At 43.1% G+C, this 24,001-nt stretch overlaps 1 protein-coding gene across 1 annotated transcript in view; it reads left to right on the top strand.

The window, feature by feature from the left end:
* Positions 1-1,953: 1,953 nt before the first annotated feature.
* The window catches only part of LOC124605779 (chymotrypsinogen 2-like), a 424,134-nt gene continuing 402,086 nt past the window's right edge, over positions 1,954-24,001 (top strand). Inside the window, exon 1 of the mRNA XM_047137664.1 lies at positions 1,954-2,069. The gene's annotated coding sequence lies outside the window, so the exon portion shown is untranslated. The remainder of the gene's footprint in view (positions 2,070-24,001) is intronic.

Below are 24,001 nucleotides of genomic sequence, written 5' to 3'. Positions count from 1 at the left end.
CAATACAGCCAAGTCACAATGAGAGGAAGCCGAAAGGCACGCGCTTAAACTCACGCAGGCTGGCGTGAGGTCTGAAACAGGATACGTAATGAATGCTATAAAGAAAAGTACGTATCTGCTGGAATACTTAACTTTAATCTACAATTGGTGAACATTGGTCTTGTTGATACAGTATTATCATCTCAATATAACTTGGTGATGGCGCCTTGCTAGGTCGTAGCAATTGACTTAGCTGAAGGCTAATCTGCTATCACTGACAGTGGCGACACGCGGGTCCGACGTATACTACCGGACCGCGGCCGATTTAAAAGCTACCACCTAGCAAGTGTGGTGTCTGGCGGTGACACCACAAAGGCTGCCCACTTCTGCGAAACCCTCGGTGTCACCGGCCCACCTTAGTTGAGAATTTTAAAAGTGTATATCTGTGCAGACAGATCCCAGGCGCTTGCAGACCGGTAACCCTTTCGACTCTCTTCGATTGCAGATGACCTACAATCAGTGCCCCCCCCCCCCCCTTGCGATCAAGCCGCAGGAGAACGCGAAATAGGAGGCATAAAAAGACATAGGAACCTCTTGCTTCTTCGGATCAAGTTCAAATGGTCCATCCTGTACACGAGAGCAACATCTGCAATCGTGCTGCGCTCCAAAGGGGCGCGATCACGTTCAGTGGGGATGTCCGTAGAGAAGGGCTGAAAAAGTACGAGGGTGTGACCGGTACCAAAGGTTGTCAGGGACTTTATCCTGTTGCTCATCTCAAACTGATGTTTCCGACTGTGAATTGTGTAGGAATCAACGCCCCAGGGAAAGAGTTGGTTTCGTCGAGGTGTTTTTTGCCATCCCCGGAGGCCATTCCGTGTCATTCTGTGAGGCGGTGTGTCTGGGAGGTGTCCCTCAGACACTCATAAAAAAACATCGCCAGTTCAATGCTGTGATTCGTGGTTCTAACCTTCATGGCATGGCATAGACGACAAATGAGGGGGTGAAATATGGGTAATGAGGACTGTGACGACCTTATAGTCATGTGACGCGTCCACGGCGGCGTTTGACAGATTTGTGGTGAAGTCTGGTGGTATTGTGATGTTATTAACCCACCTTAACCGAGCGAGGTGGCGCGGTGGTTAGCACACTGGACTCGCATTCGGGAGGACGATGGTTCAATCCCGCGTTCGGCCATCCTGATTTAGGTTTTCCGTAATTTCCCTAAATCGCTCCAGGCAAATGCCGGGATGGTTCCTTTCACAGGGTATGGCCGACTTCCTTTCACGTCCTTCCCTAATCCGATGAGACCGATGACCTAGCTGTCTGGTCTGGTCTCCTCCCCCAAAACCCACCCAACCAAGCCAACCCACAACATGAAATTCTGAGCTGTGGTGTTTCGTTCTCGAGGGTGACGTCCGCAGGGCACCACGCTTCTGTACCGTTACGGAGGAAGATTGTGTGCACTTCGAGTCAGCTTTCTAGCTTAAGCGTTGGAATGGGTGGGAATTACGGGCTTTCGAAAAAGTGATCGTTTAATTCTGTTGCGCAGTGTAGGTACCCGGACAAGGTAGTAGGAAATAAGAGAAAAGACGGACAGGCAGTCATATTGTAAAGTAGCTTGCGCATTCAGGATCTGAAAGTGTAAGTTGCACAGCCATGCGATGGGACACGTCATTTGGGAATGGACTGGGGTCTCCTGTTTCCGGGCAGGGGCCGTGGGGCGTCAGCAGGCGGACGCGGCCCTTTCGCCGGCTCTCGCCGCTGCTATTGCCGCCGCTGACGGTGCGCGCCCCGGCTGGCCCGCAGGCCGCGCGCCCCGGCCTGGGCTGCGCCTCGCCGTGCCGTGCCGTGGTGATGAGCGCGATGAAAGTCGCGGCGCGGCGTGGGCCGGACAGCGAGAGTGGGGCACGGCTGGCGGCGGCTGCGGCGCCGCGCCGCTCGCCCAACGCTCAGTCGCCGCCTGCCGCCCGCTGCCTGCGCCCAACAGCCACTCCACTGTGCGTCCGCGACAGCAACCAGTGTCCGTGTCCCGCAGTGGCCGCACGACGCCTCCTCCACTAGACTGCCGACCACTCGCGTCGCGTCGAGAGGTACGTCGCCTCGCGGCGCTGCGCTGCTGCCTCGGGGTTTGCGATCTCGTCGGCAGTTGCATTCGGTTTTTGGGATGTTGTCGGCAGTGGACACAGGAAGAGCGCGGACTATTGTTACAACTATTCCGTGTGTATCTGTAGCTCCGTCTTGTGTAAATGGGATCGCATGGTGATTGGTCGAAAACTTTCAGAAAGTAGACACCAACAGCCGTAATTTTATTTAATAGTTTTATTTACTGACCAGTTTCTCTGCTTCACTGGCACCTCTAACAACGTCTGAAAGGTCGGCATCGACCGAGACGCTTTACAATTACCTAGTTTCGTGTATAGTAGCCTGAAGATGGTGCAGATGACACATCGAGACGGGTAGCTAAATAAAATTACTCCATGTAACTACATCTACTGGTGTCTATTTTCTTCAAGATTCCTTGCGTAGGTCTGAAGACATCACTGTTGGACTTCAGTAGAAAACGACTGGGTTGCAGACATATTTTAACAATAGAAATGTAAAGTTGCCGGATCCCTATAATTCAAAATCAGTTCAGTATATCAAGATGAGATTCTAGGACAATGATTAGTTATACCACTATATAAAGACCAGCCGTTATTGAATGTTGTTACCAGAAATCTCGAAAAGTACTAGAGTAATTTACTTCAAATTTTTACACGTCTATCTAATGAACATTTGGACGGACATAGGCTATTCATTTTCGATAGAGAGACAAATACGTAAGATATAAGGAGGAACGTTGGACATAAACTCTTCCTTTTTGGTATAAAATATACAGGGTGTGTCATAATTAATTCCGTAAAAACATACAGTTGAAAATACTCGATACTAGAAGCAAAAAACTACCAGTTCCCAAAATATAGAAACCAAAGAACTTGCAGTAGAAGAGATTTGTTTCACAGTATCGAAGATGAAAAATTGCTCGTAGGTCTTAAGGTATGCATTTTCGACCCTATGGTTACTGCGACTTTTTTGCTTCTAGTATCGTGTACTTTCAACACTATGCGTTTACGTCATTAATGTTGATGCACCCTGTATATCTAATATATATAAGGGCGAACGTTGTTACCGAAAATCTCCGAAAGTTCTTCACCCATTTCCTTCAAATTTTTACACAACACTCTAATGAAGATTTGGATATATATATATATATATATATATATATATATATATATATATATATATATATATATATATGGAACGTTGTTAGCAAAAACCTAGGAAGTTCTTCATCTGTTTACGTCAAATGCTTAGATGATCCACTAACAAACATTCACGCGGACATATTTTCCAACAATGTACAGGTTTTGTATCAAAATTGACTGCGAGGAGCCGGCCGGAGTGGCAGAGCGGTTCTAGGCGCTTCAGTCTTGAACCGCGCGACCGCTACGGTAGCAGGTTTGAATCGTGCTTCAGGTATGGATGTGTCTGATGTCGTTAGGTTAGTTAGGTTTAAGTAGTTCTAAGTTCTAGGGGACTGATGACCTCAGAAGTTAAGTCCCATAGTGCTCAGAGCCATTTTGAATCCTACGTGTTCGCTCATTAAAACTATCCGAAATACTGTCACCAAAGCTACTATTCTCACAGATCCAGCAGATGGAGGGGTCTCTCTCTCCTACGCAGTATACCAGTGATTAGAGCCGATTTATCCATTCATTTTCCCAATCAAGGTTTCGGTTGCAATAACAATAAGCACGAATCAAGGTCAGAGAGACTGGGGAGAAGGAGATCGACATAGAAGGAATGGGAAGGAAATGGGTAGATGCGTGAAGGAGGAGATGGATTGAGAGAGTGGGAAGGAGGAGGAGGAGCTTTAGAAAGGTGGTGAGGGGTGGAAAGAGAAAGAGAAGGGCTACGAGGGGATGGACAAAGGGAGGGCGAGGAGGATGAAGAGGACAGAGAGGGGAGAGGAAGATTAGAACGCATGTCCAATTCCCATTCATATTTAGCCATTGCAGTGCATTGACCTGTTCCTTAATGTTATTATGTGATCGACACCCTTCAGCTTTCTTATTTAGAGATGTCTGTTTAAAGGAAAGACATCAAGTGCTCTCCAAGAAAGTGCAATAGGACCCCTATGTTTTCAGTACGCACGGTCTTTTTAGCAGACAGGGTCAGCACCTGCATAAGACTGTTCACTGCCGATGCTCTTGCGTACCCGGAGCGTATCGTAACGTATAGAAGGAAGACGGAAGACAGATGTAATGAACAGCAGCATCTCTGTTTACGCGTTGATCTTCTTCTACTTCTTCCTTTTCTTCTACTTCCTTGCCCTTTTCTATTGTCTCCATGTGGACGTAATTTTTATACTGTTTCTGCAATGTTGGTGAAGGTGGTGGACGGATGTCCTTTCTCACAGTAACACTCCCCTCCCCCCTCCGCCCTCCGCCACCCCAGGACGAAATCTGGATCTGCATTTGGAGTAAATATCATGATTTCAAGTCTGGGAACTTTCCACAAATATCCGTGTAGCGCGTATCAGAGGCATGACGTAGGTACCCTCCCGGTATTTACATGGATGGATGTGGAAAACCGTCTAAAAATCACACCCAGGCTGCCCAGCTCACCAGGTTAATCCGCGAGACGGATCGACCTGGGGCAGGCTCGCTTCCCTGAAACCCAGAAATGGCACGTTACTGAGCTCTGAGAACCGGACGGTTGTGTCTCTACATTTGGTTTTATCTGAGGTAATATCTGCAGCAGAGAGAAAGAATCCTGCAACAACTTATTACAAGTTCATTGGAGAACATCTTTAACACATTACAGTACAAATATTTAGGGTTAATACTAAGAAGCGATATGAAATGAGTCAACCACACAAAAGCAGTATTAGGGGCGGTGAACGATTTCCAGAAAACTTTCTGAGAAATGCACTGTATGAGTAAAAGAAATGTCGTACAAGAGGCTTATGCAACGAGTTCTAGAATACCGTTCCAGAACTTGGGGTCCTATGAGGTAGGCAGACATATAATGAAATCCGCTGGAAATATCCCTGAACAACGTCCGTTGATGAAGTTCACCTTTATGAGAATATACAAAATAATTTCCATTGTTACATATGCTAAAAATTGTTTCAATAGCAGTTTGTAAATATGTTTCTTACACATGCAAAAATAGTTTCTATTAATCAAGTTTCCGCCTGATTTGCAATTAAGTACTTTACATTTTTACCTTTAGACCTAATCCTATACCGTTCACTGTCTGGCAACTACTCAAGTAGAAATTTATTACAAGTTTCCAATCTCGTTTTGTTCTTTTCCTCTAGTTACAAAAAATAGAGGTTTTCATCTGTGAGATGTCATTTGAGTACTCGAAATCGAGCCCTCAGTTTCTCTCTATGTGCTGTGAGAGACAGCCGTACTCTTGAAGATCCCATTCGGTGCACATACAGAAACTCTTCAATGAGCGTAAGGATGGCCTTTAGTGCATCGTCGGTTGCCAGAAATTACTAACATTCCAGCCCGCCTCTGCGGCCGGTTACACAGAGCAGCTCTAGCTGACCGTGCGGTCTGAGTCTTGACTTTGAACTCTCAGTACTTGGTCAACCGAATGAGATTCACACTTATGTGAAATTCTTAATGACCAGGTGTACACGGAATATAAGACTGCGTTTTTTACATATAGAGATAATAATATGTAAGAATTGTGATTATTGTGGAGACAAAACGGTACTATGTACATATTTTCAGTTTCTCTATTTCCAGAAACGTATATAACACATTAGAAAAGACAGATACAGGAGAATGAATAAGAGAGCGTCTTGTATTTAAGTTCATAAATTTTCATCGAACCTCTTTCTGCAGGTTGCTTGAATTGCTTCTTGTTCAGCAGTAGTACTAGTTACTATGATGTTTCCTAGATCAGTACATTTGCTTCGTATTCTGTAAAGCTGAATCAAATTGACGCTTGTAGCTAACGCTAGAGAATATGATCTTCCTTGAAAAACATGCACTTATTTAATAATTATTTTAGTATGTCCTCAACGTGGTATGCTGCTGAAGAAGATAAACCAGAAGGAGTGTTCTACATCTGTGTTACAACGCCTCTGCAGTACAGCGACAGATATTAAGTCTCGTGGCAGACTGCCTCATCTACTTGTGGAAATACCACTAATCGTTGCAGGCGCTCTGCAGAGTGAAATCCAAGAAGCTACTTTGATGTTCCGTACGCGACTTACGTGTAGAGCTCCCCATTGCAGAGCTCTGTGTCCTATTCCAGCTTATAATATATCACGTCTAACCGAGAATCAAGTGAAATTCTGAAGACAGTGTCACTAATAAGATTCAACGTTTAATAAGGAAAGGGTATTTATTACTGTCAACAACGTACAGCCGGAACAAAACTGAACTCCTAGGTGGAGAGTGCAGCTATTTATACAGACATGGAATATTCCGGAATGCTGGTGCATATACTTCCGCTGATAAGTTTGATTTTCCAGCAACACGGGCTAAGTAAATATATATAGCGGTGCCGGAGGCGCTCAGCCAGCGCTGAATACTCTAAGTCCAGAGCAACAGAGAGAGTACCCACCCACCATCCCCACACCATAACCACCCAACACAGACTTCTTTAATGACTTTTTTAACTACTGTGATCTCCCAGGGAGCATCCCAGAGTGCCCCACAGGTGCATCCCAGAGTGCCCCAGAGAGCTACAACACTAAGAAGAATCGCTTCTCGGCTTTTGGCAAGATCAATGTGTAGTCTTCTTTAATAATAATAAACAAGATAAGAACTACTGATAAGAAATTCAATAAGATAAGAAACAATATATATGGAGACAATACGAACAGAATTAAGATTAATAATCTATACGCCAGAAACCCACCCACCTCCCCAGGGGTCGTAACCCCTGCTACCCACAGAAGAGACAGATGCTTCAGTAGCTGAATTAGTGTTTTTATTTTTTTTAAAAAAAAATCTCACGGGATAGATAAGGATGGTTCTCTTTATTAAGAATGGTAATATACAGTAATGTCACCTTGTACTTTAATATAATTTGACAACACACCATCAATCTTGGCCCAAACATTAATTCTTTCATTAGCATTAACACGTCTCCTGTTTCTTGTATATAATGAAAATGGTTTATCAGTATGGACGACACCTGTACCATAATTCCTATCGCCTTGTACACCAATCGAAAAGGTACGATAGGCGATAATGTCTCTGTCATAATACGATTCCAATCCTTGTAATGCTTTATCACTACCTCGTACTATAGCAAGTGTCAACCATGAATTACCAGGAACAAGTTCTGTAGTAGTACATGAAAAGTTAATCTTGCACCCAACAAATGTGATTGGACCAGTCAGTAGCTCCTCTTGAGACACATTATTAGGAACAAAACTAAAAGTGTCCACTGTCTTGTACACTGGTAGTCTGCTCCTCCTGTAGTATCTTCTCCGACGGTACGGCATGGCTGTGTGCTTCGTGCGGCTGCCTCGAGTCGAATGAGCATGCTGCTGCCTCAGAACAGGATGTACTTCCTGCCCCCCACCAGCCGCGCACAGCGCCAGCGCGCCTATCATTCCCGATTGCGATTATTAATCTTAATTCTGTTCGTATTGTCTCCATATATATTGTTTCTTATCTTATTGAATTTCTTATCAGTAGTTCTTATCTTGTTTATTATTATTAAAGAATATGCACACATTAGACATTTCAGAAATGAAAATTGATTAATTGAAATTTGTGGTGAGGACTATGGGACCAAACTGCGGAGGTCATCGGTCACTAGGCTTCCGCACTACTTTATCTAACTTAAACTAACTTACGCTAAGGGCGACACACACACCCATGCCCGAAGGAGGACTCGAACCTCCGACGCGGGGAGCCGCGCGAACTTTCAGGAAAGATAAACGCTAAACATCAAGTAATTAGTAGTGTCAGGGCCTGAACTGGCGACGAGCAACACGCCTTCTAGCGACGCTTTTTTCTATCTTTTTTTTGTGGCTAGCTTTCTTCAGCTATTCTCTTTTCCCGTAAGAAGCTTGAGCCTGCAAAATTAACTAAGAAGTTCTATTTCCTCTTAAAACCAAAATTTTCTTCTCTAACGGGATTGTTGTTATTTAATTTGTGGCGCATGAAAAAGGTGTTATTACTTCGTTTGAAATGAAGGCACTGAGCTTTACTTCTACGCAAACTCAAAACTTCCTCTGAAATGTAATTATGTTGTTTCCCTTTTAAAATAACATTAGTTTCGTAAAAAGTGCATGAAAGGGCACATTTCTGCTTTTTCCCGTTGCTGTTGAAATCTACATCTACATCTACATCTATACTCCGCGAGCCACCTTACGGTGTGTGGCGGAGGGTACTTATTGTACCACTATCTGATCCCCCCTTCCCTGTTCCATTCACGAATTGTGCGTGGGAAGAACGACTGCTTGTAAGTCTCCGTATTTGCTCTAATTTCTCGGATCTTTTCGTTGTGATCATTACGCGAGATATATGTGGGCGATAGTAATATGCTGCCCATCTCTTCCCGGAATGTGCTCTCTCGTAATTTCGATAATAAACCTCTCCGTATTGCGTAACGCCTTTCTTGAAGTGTCCGCCACTGGAGCTTGTTCAGCATCTCCGTAACGCTCTCGCGCTGACTAAATGTCCCCATGACGAATCGCGCTGCTTTTCGCTGGATCATGTCTATCTCTTCTATTAATCCAACCTGGTAAGGGTCCCATACTGATGAGCAATACTCAAGAATCGGACGAACAAGCGTTTTGTAAGCTACTTCTTTCGTCGATGAGTCACATTTTCTTAGAATTCTTCCTATGAATCTCAACCTGGCGCCTGCTTTTCCCACTATTTGTTTTATGTGATCATTCCACTTCAGATCGCTCCGGATAGTAACTCCTAAGTATTTTACGGTCGTTACCGCTTCCAATGATTTACCACCTATGGCATAATCGTACTGGAATGGATTTCTGCCCCTATGTATGCGCATTATATTACATTTATCTACGTTTAGGGAAAGCTGCCAGCTGTCGCACCATGCATTAATCCTCTGCAGGTCCTCCTGGAGTACGTACGAGTCTTCTGATGTTGCTACTTTCTTGTAGACAACCGTGTCATCTGCAAATAGCCTCACGGAGCTACCGATGTTGTCAACTAAGTCATTTATGTATATTGTAAACAATAAAGGTCCTATCACGCTTCCCTGCGGTACTCCCGAAATTACCTCTACATCTGCAGATTTTGAACCGTTAAGAATGACATGTTGTGTTCTTTCTTCTAGGAAATCCTGAATCCAATCACAAACCTGGTCCGATATTCCGTAAGCTCGTATTTTTTTCACTAAACGTAAGTGCGGAACCGTATCAAATGCCTTCCTGAAGTCCAGGAATACGGCATCAATCTGCTCGCCAGTGTCTACGGCACAAATGTGGCCCCTTCTTGCTTCAAGTACAGTTTGAAATCAGTTACAGATTTACTTCCATCGTTGATGACGTAGTTTATATAGGAGCATATAAGCCACGTAACTGTTTTGGTCCTTGTAGTAGTAGTAGTAGTAGTTGTTGTTGTTGTAGCAGCAGTAGTAGTAGCTTTATTCATCCTCAGAGCCCTTTTCACAAGGATATAGGACATGTCAAAGTATTTACAAGTTTAGACCAATTTAGAATAAGCTAATTCGTATACACATACATTTACAGACTTCTAGTTAGAGACAATCATTAGATTTACTCCTGGTATACAATACTTTTTTTACAAATAATTTATTAAATAATGTAATACCACACTGTTCACTCATATCTCACTGCCAGTCACTACACACACTATACACACATTGCTTCATAACACTTCACACACTACACACACACACACACACACACACACACACACACACACACACACACACACGGACACAGACACAGACACAAACACAAACACACACTGGTGATCTCTGGGCCATTTTCTGTACCGCAACTTCCCATTTTCTATCCTGAAAACTGAGTCACCATCCATTTATAATGAGTGAAATGTAGAGCTCAGAAAGAGGAAGAGGTGTTAGTATTGTGCTATGCATAACTTGGGGGTAAGTTTTTCTAGAAAAGAAAAAAAGAAGGAAAAAACATAGTGTGAAGGTTTTATGTGGAATGTTGGATGTTTTATAATCATTGTTATTATTTAATTGTATAGCATTTTTTTACCAAACACCTATTCTTTTTTATCTAAGTAATCCTTCAGTGTATAAAATGCATTACATAACAGGTACTTTTTAGCTACCTTTTTAAATAAATGTATTTTTGCAATTTCTTTAATTTCTTTTAGTAATTTATTGTACCGCTTTATTCCTTGGTAGAATATGCTGTTTTGAGTTTTATGTTTATTTTTGGTTGGCAAGTGTAAGTAGAGTTTAACTCTTGTTCCATGGTCATGGACAGAGCTGTTTGTGCAGTAATTACCAATGTTATTTCTGATGTGTACAACTGACTGGTAAGTGTATTAACACAGAGCAGTAAAAATCCCCAATATTTTGAACAGATCTTTACAGTGAGCTCGACTACTATTTTTGGTTATTATTCTTATGGCTCCTTTCTGGAGTTTCAAAATTGAGTTCATATTTTGTGCACTTGTTCCCCAAAAAAGAGTGCCATAGGTAAGAATTGAATGTACATATGAATAGTATGCAACTAAAAGACACTGCATGTTACAAGCTGATGATAGGATTCTAAGGGCATAACATGCTGATGCATTCTGTTTGCAAGTACCTTCGTGTGCTCACACCACTTCAACTGAGAATCAATATTCATTCCTAGAAATTTTGCATTTGTTACACAGTCTATAGAGGTGCCATCTACATGTAATTTAACATTGTCATTTTCCCTGTTCAAACGAAATTCATGGCATTAGTTTTCTTTATGTTCAATGTCACTTTATTGCTTATTGACGAATCGTAAGCTTCCTTGAGAGTTTCATTTGGTTTCTCTGCAAGGAGTTCTCTTGTTTTCTCAATGACTATAATATTGCTGTCATCAGCGAAGAGAATTTTTCCACCATGAGTAACACTACTGGGAAAGTCATTGCTGTATGTGACGAATAGTCTTGGTCCTAATATGCTACCTTGCAGAACCGCTATATTAGTGTATTTTGGTTCTGATAAGTGTTTTACTAAATGTTTGGATCTATTTGAAGTATCTGTTACCTCTAGTCTTTTTACCCTTTGCTATGATCGAATCAGTCATTAGCTACCGCTCTTATTCCTAATGTTTCTAATTTATTTAATAGAATCTTGTGGTTGACTGTATCAAAGGCCTTAGAAAGATCCAAGAATATCTTTGTCACGTTCTCAGCTTCACTGGGGGAAGGGGGGGGAGGGTTGCAGTGGGGAGAATGTTGCGAGAACAGAAGAGGCTCTGTCCTGGAACTGCAGAGTGTGCAGTAGAAACATTTTGATTGGGGAACAAAAAAAGAAAATCTCTGCCCTTCAGGCACAATTTGAGGAAGCGAGGAAGGAACTGATAAGGATCAAGGGAGATAAGGGGGAGAGGGTGGTTGGGAACTGCCAGCTGGTAGGAGGGTAGGAAGAAAGAAAAAGCGATCTGACAGTTTTATCATCAACACCAAAAACAGGTATCTACCACTGGCAGAGTTAAGTGGAGAAGAGTCTCAGGTAGAACGAGCAGCAGGAAATGTGGAGCACACTTCAACCAATGCCAAGAAGCCTAGGAATGTACAAAGTGTTACGAAGAAGAAACTGCTGCTGCTGGGTAGTAGCCATGGGGGATGTGTAGACCCTCAGTTACAGGAAAGTTTAGGGGAAGCGTACCAGGCCACCAGCATCTTCAAGCTAAAGGACCATGTAGTAATAGTGGGTGGGCAGGAAACATTTCTGACAGGGGTGAGGCATATGACATAGGTGGTGAGTTGGACAAGATAGCTTCCCTGATTCATGGCACCAACATACACTCTGTTGAGCTGTTCAGGCGTCATGATCGACCACACCTTGATGGAGCTGTAAGGCGAATCAATGTGGAGTTAGGGATGACTCTGAGGGCAGCCAACTTTGCTCATATTACTCTGGTGCCCGTAGGGACTGTCAACAGATGGGGTTTCACTATGCATGGCCTACACCTAAACAGGACTGGCAAGGGAAGATTGGTACAGCTAGTTCATGAAATTATAGGGGGTGGATCTCGGGCCACACATAGTCAAATACCTATTGTCATGGGTAGAAAAAAGAAAGTCTTCTTTAGGATAAATGCAGACAAGAGGTTCCCCTGTCTAAAGAGTATCTCCAGAAATTTAAAAAAATACTGAAACAATCACTCCAAGGCAGATTTTAACACTCCAAATATCACACATACCAGATGTCACAAAGAAAAACAAACCACTGTAAAGTGTAACACGGTGCATTTCACGGACTTAAAAATTCTCTATCAAAACATGCAATCAATAAAAAATAAAATAGTACTGTTAGAAGTTGGGCTCCAATCTTTGAACTGCACCGTAGTTTATGTTACTGAGCACTGGTGTAGATACACAGAAATCCAATATCTAGTATTATCATTGTATGAAAGGGCAAACTCTTACTGCAGAACTGCTTTAAGGGGAGGAGGATCATGCATTTGCATCAGAAAAGTAACACAGTTCAAACCAAGACGTGACCTCAGTACAGTAAATGAAGACAAAACCTTCGAAATATCAGATACTGAATTAACAGGGCTTGGTATCACCAAGAAATTAATCGTTTTGTGTGTGTATAGTTCTCCCAGTGGTAGTGTGGACACTTTTTTCAATAAATTAACAGAAGTTCTAGTAAAGTCTCAAGTACAAAGCTCGACATAATTCTGCGTGGGGACATTAACATCAACACTAATATCATAAATGAATCCAGCGGCACCCTCATAAACATCCTTCAAAGTTTCGGCATGTCCGTATTGGTCAATAGTGCAACAAGGGTTACTATAATGACTGCATCAGTAATTGACGATGTGACCACAAAGATGGACAGGGAAAAATGTGATGTAGCTGAAAAAGATCTCGTACTATCAGACCATCTCTGCCAAATAACAAAACTAAAATAAGGCATCGAATCATTCCCTAAACTACAAGCCTACAAACGACATCTATTAGAAATCAAAATAAAAGATTTTTCAGAAGAACTAGCAAAACAAAGCTGGGATGAAGTGTATAAGGAAACCAACGTGAATATGAAATTCTCTAAATTCTCCACATTATTTAAATGGAACTTCGAAAAGGCATTTCCTAAAGTATGATGTCTCTATCAACATCTCACAAAAACAAATGGAAAAGAGCAGGTATTAAGAAGTTCCTACAAACACTTAAATACCTCAGTTCCATGAAAAAGAGTCGCAATGATCCAGAATTCTTAAATTTCTATCATAGATACTAAAAGATCTATAGGGAGATGATGATTGCTGGAAAAAAGTCATTTAATGACAAAATAGTATATACTGCACAGAATAAAAGCAAACCCGGCTGGGATGTTATAAAAAACGAAACGGGGAGAGGCAAACAAACGCAGAATTGCATACTGCTAAGGTAGGGGTATAAAGTAATAAATGATCCACAACACTTGTCAAACTATGTAAACGGACATTTTTCAAGTATTTCAGAGAAGTTACACCAAAAATACCCAAAGCAAATATGACACTTGTAAGTAATGAAGTTACTTCTAACCACAAGGAATGAAGTCACTAAAACTATTCAAAAACTAAAAAAATATAAAGTCAGTAAGCTTAGATGAAGTACCAATGTGTGTACTGAAACAATGCATAGAGATTATACATGGCCGCTTAATAAATATAATAAATGAATACTTCACATCATGGAAATTTCCAGAGCAGTTAAAACAGGCAAGAGTTGTACCTTTGCTAAAAAAAAGGTAATGCAGAAGACATAAAAAATTACTAACCCATTTCCCTGCCGTCACCATTCTCAAAAATAATAGAAGCAATTATTAAAGACAGAGTAATGAATTACCTGAATAAATACAACCTTTTAAGAGAATCACAGTTTGGTTTCCGAAGTGGCAAAAATACGGAATCAGCTATAGTAGAATTCACTAAAGTTGTACTTGATGCTCTTGACAAAGTTGAGTGTGTCACATGCCGAGAACGTTTTCAATTCCGTGTACGTTATCCTCCGGGTATTAACTTCTGCCGTTGTTGTTTTTACTAACGTTGCAAATTTCCTTTTGATCCACTTTCTTGGTTCAAGAACTGTTTGAACACAGTTACAGATTTATCTCTATCGCTGATGACGTAGTAGGAATACATAAGCGACGTAATTGGTCTCGTCTTTGAAGCCGAGAACGTTTTGAAATCCGTGTACATTATCTTCTGGGTGTTAACTTTTGTTATTCTTGTTTTTAATAGCGTTGCAAATTTTAATTTAATCCACTTCCGTAAAGCAAGGATTATTGAACAGCCGACTGTTCGATACAGTGATGCGTCGGTCAAGCGCAGCATTGAACGTAAAGTCGCATCCGAAGTCAGACCACACTAGCCTTCAGTTTGTATCTACGTTTTTTATTTGGCTGACTGGTGTGTGCACTGCATCTTTCTGTAGTTCTCCAATAGGTCTTTTGTAATGAAATTCTTTTCATTTGAGAGTTTGGTAGAATTCCAGTTGTGTTATTAAGAGTGCGAGTAATATATGTGGTTGTCTGTGGTTGAGCTCTACCTCTTGTGGTAAGTGCACAAGCGGCCATCAAGAGACGTGACTGATTCTCTGGTTGCTCTCCCCCCCACTCCCAGTGAAACCTATTCCATCTTCATCTGCCGGTTTTGTCAACTGGTCTCTGCCTACACAGAGTTGCACCCCTTTCCAGTTATCGCTAACGACTACGCCACACCGCATGCGTAAGGGAGAGCGGTAATATATATTTGACTAGTCTGTCTATCTACTATTTGAGTTTACAGCGGCAACACTGCTCTCCTTGTTCCGCCAGTCACATGCTTTAAAACGCCAAAGAAGTGCTGAACTGCAAACATTGCCTTATCTAAACTCCGTCTGAACAGGTCTCGGAAGAACTGAGCGGTTCTGACCGGCCGCCGTGCTTTTATTCTCAGCCTCTAGGCGTCACTGAATGTGGATAAGGAGGGGCGTGAGGTCAGCACACCGCTCTCCCTGCCGTTGTCAGTTTTAATGACGAAAAACATTGCCTTACAGTGCTCCAAAAATGTGGATTCTAATTTCACATAGATATTGTTTATGGAAGTAAATTTTCTGCTTGATTACACGCTCATGTGCTCGATTTGCGATAGTGACGCTTATGCCTAGTATCCATCTTAACAATAAAAATTAAAAGGGAGTGTTTGAATTGGAAATACCGTAGAATACGCTGCAAGCTACAAGCCATTGTGTGATATTTAATTTGAAGCTCGTGTAATTACTCATCTATAGACCTCGTTAAGCGCTTTGCTTGTTTCAGTGTTGCCTTAGAGAACCGGGCACGCCTCACGCCTGTGACCTTGGTCTGTAATTTGCGGGGGGTCGCCGCTAACGAGCAGTGCCCGGTAGCTGGCTGAGGAAGCACACTCCTCATTCACCTGGCCCTTACATCACTTCCAGGTTAAGGGGCAGCTGAGCTGAGCCCAGCCGAGCCGAGCCAAGGTTTTCCGGCAGTAAAGTTGCCACCTGAAAAAAACTAACAGCATGGGCTCTTTACTCTTAAACCACCTATAGTGGCAGATCTCAAGTACCGTAATCAAATGTTACGAAACTGATTCGCTTTTATCGAATCCGCATTGACATCAGCGTTTGTGACAGACAGAAGAAAATCTGTACCGGACCGGGACTTGAACTCGGGATTTCCCGCTTCAGCAAGAGGTCGCCTTAATCCCTTCGCCTATCTGAGCACACTTCCAAGTCTAACCCAAACTTCTATATGTCACGGAATCGACAGCCCTTACGTTCACACATTTCGCGACTCCTGCATAGCGAGGAACAAATCTTTTTTTAACACTCGTTTTAGCCCGTTGAGGCATGGATACATTATTGAAGACTACGATGTCTGCGTTTATATGGCGCCTGTATCTTCACGTTACAATGTCCTCCAGACGTGCATCCATAAACACAGACATTGTAACATCAATGTAACATGGCGGACGTCAGCTTCAGACTTGTGACGTCATCACGACTTCCCTTATTATACCTCCATGTGTGGTAGCATATTTACATTTTGATAGTCTTTCACTTGTTTTGAACTGTTTTCACAAATGTGCTGTAGGACGAAAAGCGTATACACGTACATAAATATAGACTGCTACTCACACTCTACTACGAAACTATGTAACCATTACTGCAAACAAATGTAGAATGCCTACATAGATCAGGCAACATACAACAGCCGAATAGTTGAGTTATCTTTCTCTAATGGAGTCAATCCTGACCGATGATTTCACTGTTGATGAAATTTTGAACCGTCGGACCTGAAAGGGTAGCATATAGTTCTGAATAACGCCGTAGAAAATCTCTACGCTAATTTCAAATCAAGACAATATATTATTATGCACTATCTTGTTAGACCAAGTATCACATCAAATTAGTTTTGTGTAACGAGCATAACGAGCTCGCTGTTGAAAGTCAATCCATATTTAATAAATTACATGCCAGGCTATAACGGCCGTGTTATAGGGGCTACAGTATTAGGAAATGGTTTACTTCCTTCTTATGGTTTAATTTGCTACTAACAAACTGTAGTTCATTTCACTATTATATACGCTTCTGAAGGGATCATTAAGACCTAATTACTCGTTGTTCTTTAACCGACTAAGTAAAACAAGATATCGTACACGTGAAAAAATTAATCACTGTCTTTCTGCTGACGATGAAGATTTATTCAATGGATTTTAGTGTTGTCGTAGGCAGTGATTTACCGTCACAGCAATATTAGAAGGTTTCCGCAGTATGGTCGCTCTGCTGTGCGCTCCACTCATTACGTCTGTCAGCAAACATCGTCATTTCTGTTGTAGGTGTTAAACAGTGTCAACACTGGTACGTTCAAATAATAAAAAACACGGCTTTCGATTCACATGTTTGAGGAGTACACATTGGAAATTCCACTGCGTTAGCACCTATCCTCGAAAATTCGTAAAAATAAACTAGTTCCTAGAAATGTTCTCAATACCTCCATCAGAAGAGGGAAAAAAGAATTCCCTTCACGGGGTGTCACGGGTATGCGTACTAGTGCCAATATTTCCATGCATAAATAAAAAACAGAGACTTAGCAGTAAACTGATGCTTTACCTAGCGAAGAAGTAAACATCTATGTTCTGCCCACTTTGTCTGCTCCTCACGTAGTCGAGAGATTTCATTCGTGATATTCGGACCACTTATGTACTAGGAAAAGACTTGCAACTCATTTATAAGGACAACAGCATAGAGGAATGTCGCACTATGAAAATATGGCATCGGGAGGGGGGAGGGGGGGGGGAGGGGCACACACGACTCTGCAGCCAAGGTTGCAGTCTGTTTTTGGACTTATGACCACAGATGTTAAGTCCCATAGTGCTCAGAACCATTTGAGCAGTCTGTCTTTAGAGGCCGCCCGGAGAGGACGTGCCGTATTTCCGCTTGCTGAACGTGTGAGCTCGTGTCTGTTTATACTGTGAAATAGCTTGTGCACGAGTGTCGCGCACTGAGATCATGGTAAATAAGTTCAGGAAACTGACATCACGTTCCAACTTTTGTCCGAAATATTGAAAGGTGGCTACACTGAGCCACAGCGCCAGAGATTGCGCCAAAGAGTATTATTCCGCCGCCTCCACTAGCAGTGCTTGTCGAGAACTCGTAGTAGTCAGTGCTTGCTGAGATGTCGTAGTGAAAAGTTCTTGTCGAGAAGTCGTAGTGGAGAGTGCTTGTTCCATGTTTTATGCAGTTGTTTGATGGGCTAGACAGCAGATGTTGTTCGAATGGAGATATTGTAATGATCAGAGTGCTTTTCGTCAATATATATCAAGGAAAAAAAAAAATTCTTTTCTTTTTATTATTTCAATGTCTTAAATAATGCCACATTACAGGTTCAGTCAACAAATTATCTGGCTTGTGTTCTTGTATTAGAGTGTAATTCTGGTTTTCTTGCGCAATTATAGTATTTCTATTTTTTTAATTACTTCAGTATAAATGGTATTTAAAATTTCTTGTCTTATTAAAGAAGAACCGTGCCAGATGTGTACGTTGAATCACACTTCCACACACAGAACAATTACACTTGTGTTATGGTTTCGTAGGTTTTATAGTTGCTGGGGACTTAATTAATTAATTAATTGTGCTAACGAAAATTTTCTTTCATTCCTTGTTGTAATTCTATGCAGTCAGATTGCGTACAAATACTAGTCAGGGCCAACCGGTTACGAGACTTCGTAATCAGAGATACAGCTAATAAGAATTTAAAAAGAATTTGCATTCATAATAAATAATTAAGCCCCCATGCACGCTTTCTGTTTATTTACGTCTTCCGTAAGTGTCACGACACGGGTTTCGGTATTAACACATTTGGTAGTTAACTGTTCATATTGCTGTGTTAGGTTATTTATTCTGTCATTTGTACGGATTCCTCGATTCTCTCAAATATTTCTTCCTTATCGTGTGCGCGTTGTAAATTTAACTCTGAAAATTTCTGTACTACCACGCGATCTCTTTCCTCCTGTTCTCTATCCTGTTCTTTTTGTCTGATTTCTACTGCAATTAATCTATTATTGTGAGCATTCAAAATCGGTTGTACTTCTTCTCTAATTTATTTCTTTAATTCATATTTTATGTTTTTGAAACATGTCCCTATTCGTGAGTCTAACCGTGTTTCCATTGTTTCCATCTCTGTTTTAATATAAGATCGTAACTGTGATCCCACTGTTTTTAATTCAGATCGCAAAGTTCCCATCTCTGTTTTAATTGTTCCTATTTCTGTTTTTAATTGAGATCTGAACTGTGTTCCCAAATTTAATATTGCACTCATTAACTGCTCCATATCCTCTGTCGTTAATCTCGAATTCTGAAAATTTTCTAATTGTGAAAAGTTTTGAATTGGTTCCGGACTATTTTCCCGACTTATTAAATTGTTTTCCACTTCATTATTCATCATACTGTTGTCCTGTGTTGGCGAGTTCGCCATGTCAACAATTTCGTCATTCTGACTATCCATCATTTTTGCCTTTTTCATCGACCGCGTAATCATTTACGAAACATACAAAATTCGTCACTATACGAAAATTACACACAATGACACTTTATCACCAACAATATCATTCACACGAAATGCTTTCCGACAAACACGATTAACGAACAATTGAAATAATTGCACTAAATTATCAAACCCGTAGACAAGACAACAAAAAATAAATTTTGCAAAATACCATTAGAAGAATGCCAATTACCAAATCTACACATGCAATATAGACTACAATTACTAAACTACAAATTACTACAACAATACTACTGTCTACTATTTTTACAATCAGAAGAATTCCAAGGGACGATCCGAAGCAGCGGTCGCCACGTGCATGGGGGCTTATTTATTTATTATGAATGCAAATTCTTTTTAAATTTTTAGTAGCTGTATCCCCGATTACGAAGTCTCGTAACCGGTTGGCCCTGACTAGTATTTGTAGGCAATCTGACTGCATAGAATTACAACAAGGAATGAAAGAAAATTTTCGTTAGCACAATTAATTAATTAATTAAGTCCCCAGCAACTATAAAACCTACGAAACCAAAACACAAGTGTAATTGTTCTGTGTGTGGAAGTGTGATTCAACGTACACATCTGGCACGGTTCTTCTTCAATAAGACAAGAAATTTTAAATACCATTTATACTGAAGTAATTAAAAAAAATAGAAATACTATAATTGCGCAAGAAAACCAGAATTACACTCTAATACAAGAACACAAGCCAGATGCTTTGTTGACTGAACCTGTAATCACGCATTATTTAAGACATTGAAATAATAAAAAGAAAGGAATTTTTTTTATCTTGATATATATTGACGAAAAGCACTCTGATCATTACAATATCTCCATTCGAACAACATCTGCTGTCTAGCCCATCAAACAACTGCATAAAACATGGAACAAGCACTCTCCACTACGACTTCTCGACAAGAACTTTTCACTACGACATCTCAGCAAGCACTGACTACTACGAGTTCTCGACAAGCACTGCCAGTGGAGGCGGCGGAATAATACTCTTTGGCGCAATCTCTGGCGCTGTGGCTCAGTGTAGCCACCTTTCAATATGCACGACCGAAACCTTGAATGTGGAACGTTTCAACCATGAGGAGGCGAAGATTTCGCCATCGGAACTTCTGGATATGCATCTACCAATTCTCAGTAACACCGTTTTCGTTAAAATGATCAATGACGCTGCGTGCGAGCGCCTTTCAAACGCGACGAAACAGGAACTCCGTCACGCTGACGGTAACGCCGGCGTGGTCAAAGCAGAATGAGCGGTATTAGGCATTTGAACTATTCACGTGCTCGAAATGCCGTTCGAGGTAGCTGCAGGGCACGTCACAGCGGCTTTCTGGCCGTACGGCACTGTTCATGAGGATATGGCAGAACGTTGAGGCCACTTCCGCTCATATCCCGTTCTGAACAGGGTGTGTCAGATCACAGACGACGTGTGCACTCACGTTCCGTCTTATCTGACCATCAGCGGATGTCGGACCGTAATCCTGTACGACGGACAGTCGCGTACTTGTTCTGCATGTGGGAAAGAGGGCCACATCAGATATGAATTTCTGCAGAGACGGGTAATCCACCTACCTACTGGAGGAGTAGTACTTCCCTCGTCATCTACGACACTTCCGGTCACATGTGGGACAGCGCTTAAGTCGCCCTCGGCCTCCCGGCGGCTCTCGGAATCACGTGTACGGCTGGTGGATAATGTTCCGATCCTTTCTGAAGCGGCTGTGAACGACGTGGCTGACGATGTGACTTCGCCCATGTTCTCATTTCCGATGGCTGCTCCGGCTGCGCCAGTTCATGTCGAAGGTGACTCCTTGATCGAATACCTGGTTGCCACGACGGCGGCCTTTCTACCTGACCGGCGCGACTCTCTTCTTCAGATACGGAAGGACGATTGCGTAAACAACGTTCCCCTAAACGACGCAAAAGCAGCCGCCGTACGACGTCGGAACGGGACTCTTCTTCCTTTCCAGATGATTCTCTACCTCTTAAGCAAATCAACATTACAGACTCTGAGATCGTGAACGATGGCGTCGTCAGTGGCTCTAGCATCAATGGAACTGAATGTTCCTACGTCTGAAGCCTCTACCGAAGAAGGAACGATACTAGCCGATCTGACGGTGTCGACATGCATTGAACGTATGGATGCCAGGGGGACGGACTCACCGCTGGTGTGGAGCGAGGCTACTGAAGAAACAGCAGATCCCGTACAGGAGTCTCCGCCGTTATGCGACGTGATCGGATGATATCAACTTCTGCGCCGTGCGACGGGCGCCGGAAGCGGCTGCCACTGGCTGCCCTGCATCTTCATAGCAGTGACCCACAGCCCATCACCCCGCTGGCCTGCAGATCCATGAGACACTGAATATCAACGGTGTTCGCACGCTCGTCGAGACCCATCTCCTGAAAGAAATTATATGGGCTTTGGAACTAGACTGTGCACTTTTACAGGATGTGCATTTGGCAGCCCTACCACAGATAGCAGGATACTACTTCTATACCTCTCATTGCGATCACCTTGGCCGTGGAGTAGTGGTGTATGTCCGCGAAGGCATCCTGACTGACGACATCATGTATCTCCAGTCTGCCAGAGGCATGGCGTTCATGATTCATGTCTATGATTAATGTCTATGCGTCTTCTGGTGCCGGGTGTCGGTTTGACAGGTCACGATTTCATGTGGAGGACATTGCCCCACTGTTCTTCGGTCGGCACGAACATCTCCTCTTTGGAAGGGACTTTAACTGTGTACTCGGCTTGACGGATCATTAACCAAATTTTACAACGTGCCACGAGTTGCGTCTAATTGTTCGCGTTAGCCCTACGGGATACCTGGGAAGAACTGCGCGCAAACGACCCCGGATTCACGTTCCACAGTACGAATTCGGCAAGTCGGTTAGACTGTATTTGTGTCTTCCGTGGGCTGGTTGATGTGGTGCTCGATGCTGAGCGCTGGCCCGGTGTTCTCTGGTCACTGCTCGTGGATGTGTACATTGTCCCTTCCCCTTAAGAACGTTTGGAGAAGTCGGACATCATGGACACTCAACACAGCATCTGCAGGATCCTGATCGTCATCAACGTATCACTGACACGTGGACAAGGTGCAAACAGCCTTTGCAATTCTACGCATCAGTGGTGGATTGGTGGCTGGAATGTGCCAAACCGAAGATCTGTCGCACATTCATCACTTACAGCGGGGAGGTGGCCGCTTGACACAGGGACACTACAGACTTCAATTTCGGCGCCATCCGTGACTTTGAAGCCAACCACCTTCCCCGGAAGTGCAAACTGAACGCAGCCTGATTAAGGCGAAGCTACTAGCGATTACCCGCCGGAAACTACAGGAGCTGTGGGGCGTGCACGCAGACCTCAAGTGGTGTGGCGGGAGAATCCGTCAATGCATCATATTGTGCTCGATCGCAGATACTGCAGATAAAGCGTAGTCACCGAATTCGTAGTTCATCATGCACAGCAGGTCACCTGCCAAGCGGACATAGTCGATAGCTTTGTCTAACATTATCGCCGAGTCTAACGTGCCGATGATGGGGCCGTCCTGGACTTCGACACTATTGGTGTGGACGTTCCACGTGCCCTCAAACGTGGAGAGGGGGTTGCGTTATTGGAGCCTTTCACCTTTGGCGATGTCACAGCCACTATCTTCAGGAGTGCGCTGTGAAAGTCACCACTCATGAAGTGACTCCCGAATGAATTTTATCGTAGGTTTTGAGGCCTTATGTCCACGTAATGGATGGAGATGTATAATGAATTTATCACGTCTTCAGCTGGGATTCCGCAAGCTTTTGTCGAGGACATTACTGGTCCCATACATAAGCCGTTACTACGGAACGCTACCACCCTATCACCTTACTGATACTGATTACAATACTTTTGCGCGGCTGTTGGCAGCGCGCTGCAGACCTCTCTTACTACGTGTCCTCTCCAGAGAGCAAACTACGCCAGGTAGTACAGTTAAAGTCCAGATGGCGACTTGAGACTGTCGTGACGTGCAAATCCACTGCGCTGTCTATTGGTCCCGGGTTACCCCCCCCCCCCGGAAGATCTGGCGCCCCTGTCTTACGCCCAACCTCTCCGCTACCTTTACGTCGTCAACGTACCGTGCAGTGGTGGTCAACTTCCGTCAAGTTTTGAGAACTACCCGTAAGATGCTCAGTCACAACTCCCTACGTCGCCTCGATCGTTTGCAGTGTGTTACCTAGGTGTCATCCAGAATGGTTCATACTGCACAGGTTCTATCGATGCCGATATTTTCTGACGGCTGTGTCCATCTCACAGACTTATTCGCTTCCCGCGTGCCGGAGGGCTTGGTCTTACAAACGTACGCTATCGTGTGGTGACCCTTCGGATGGCCACGATGTATAAACAATAGCGCAGTGTCGAGGCCATTACCACCCACTATTTACTTGCCGTCCTTGTGACAGCGTCCCTCTCCCCGCCGGCCATGGCTGGTAGCATCACGCCCACATTTGCACACATCGCAGAGTTCATTGTGGAACTCAGTTATCCTCGCACCGAATTCTCACGAACGCGCCAGACGCGAGCAAAGGGTTTCCATGTCCTTTTCCTGTGTAGTGTCGTTAAGTGCAAGTTCCCGTTGTTGCGGTGGACTGTGTGGTCTGGCGGCCCATTCGTTGCTGTTTCTTTCCGACGCATATCAGATCTACCTGGTATTATGTGACTAACGGGGAAGTGTAGGACTGGCGGACTCTCCCCTCTGCGCCGACTGTCGTAGTGTCGACGATGATCACCTTCGAT

This window comes from Schistocerca americana, chromosome 3 (assembly GCF_021461395.2).
Source record: "Schistocerca americana isolate TAMUIC-IGC-003095 chromosome 3, iqSchAmer2.1, whole genome shotgun sequence".
Lineage (NCBI taxonomy): Eukaryota > Metazoa > Arthropoda > Insecta > Orthoptera > Acrididae > Schistocerca > Schistocerca americana.
This window is presented reverse-complemented; position numbering and strand designations above follow the sequence as displayed.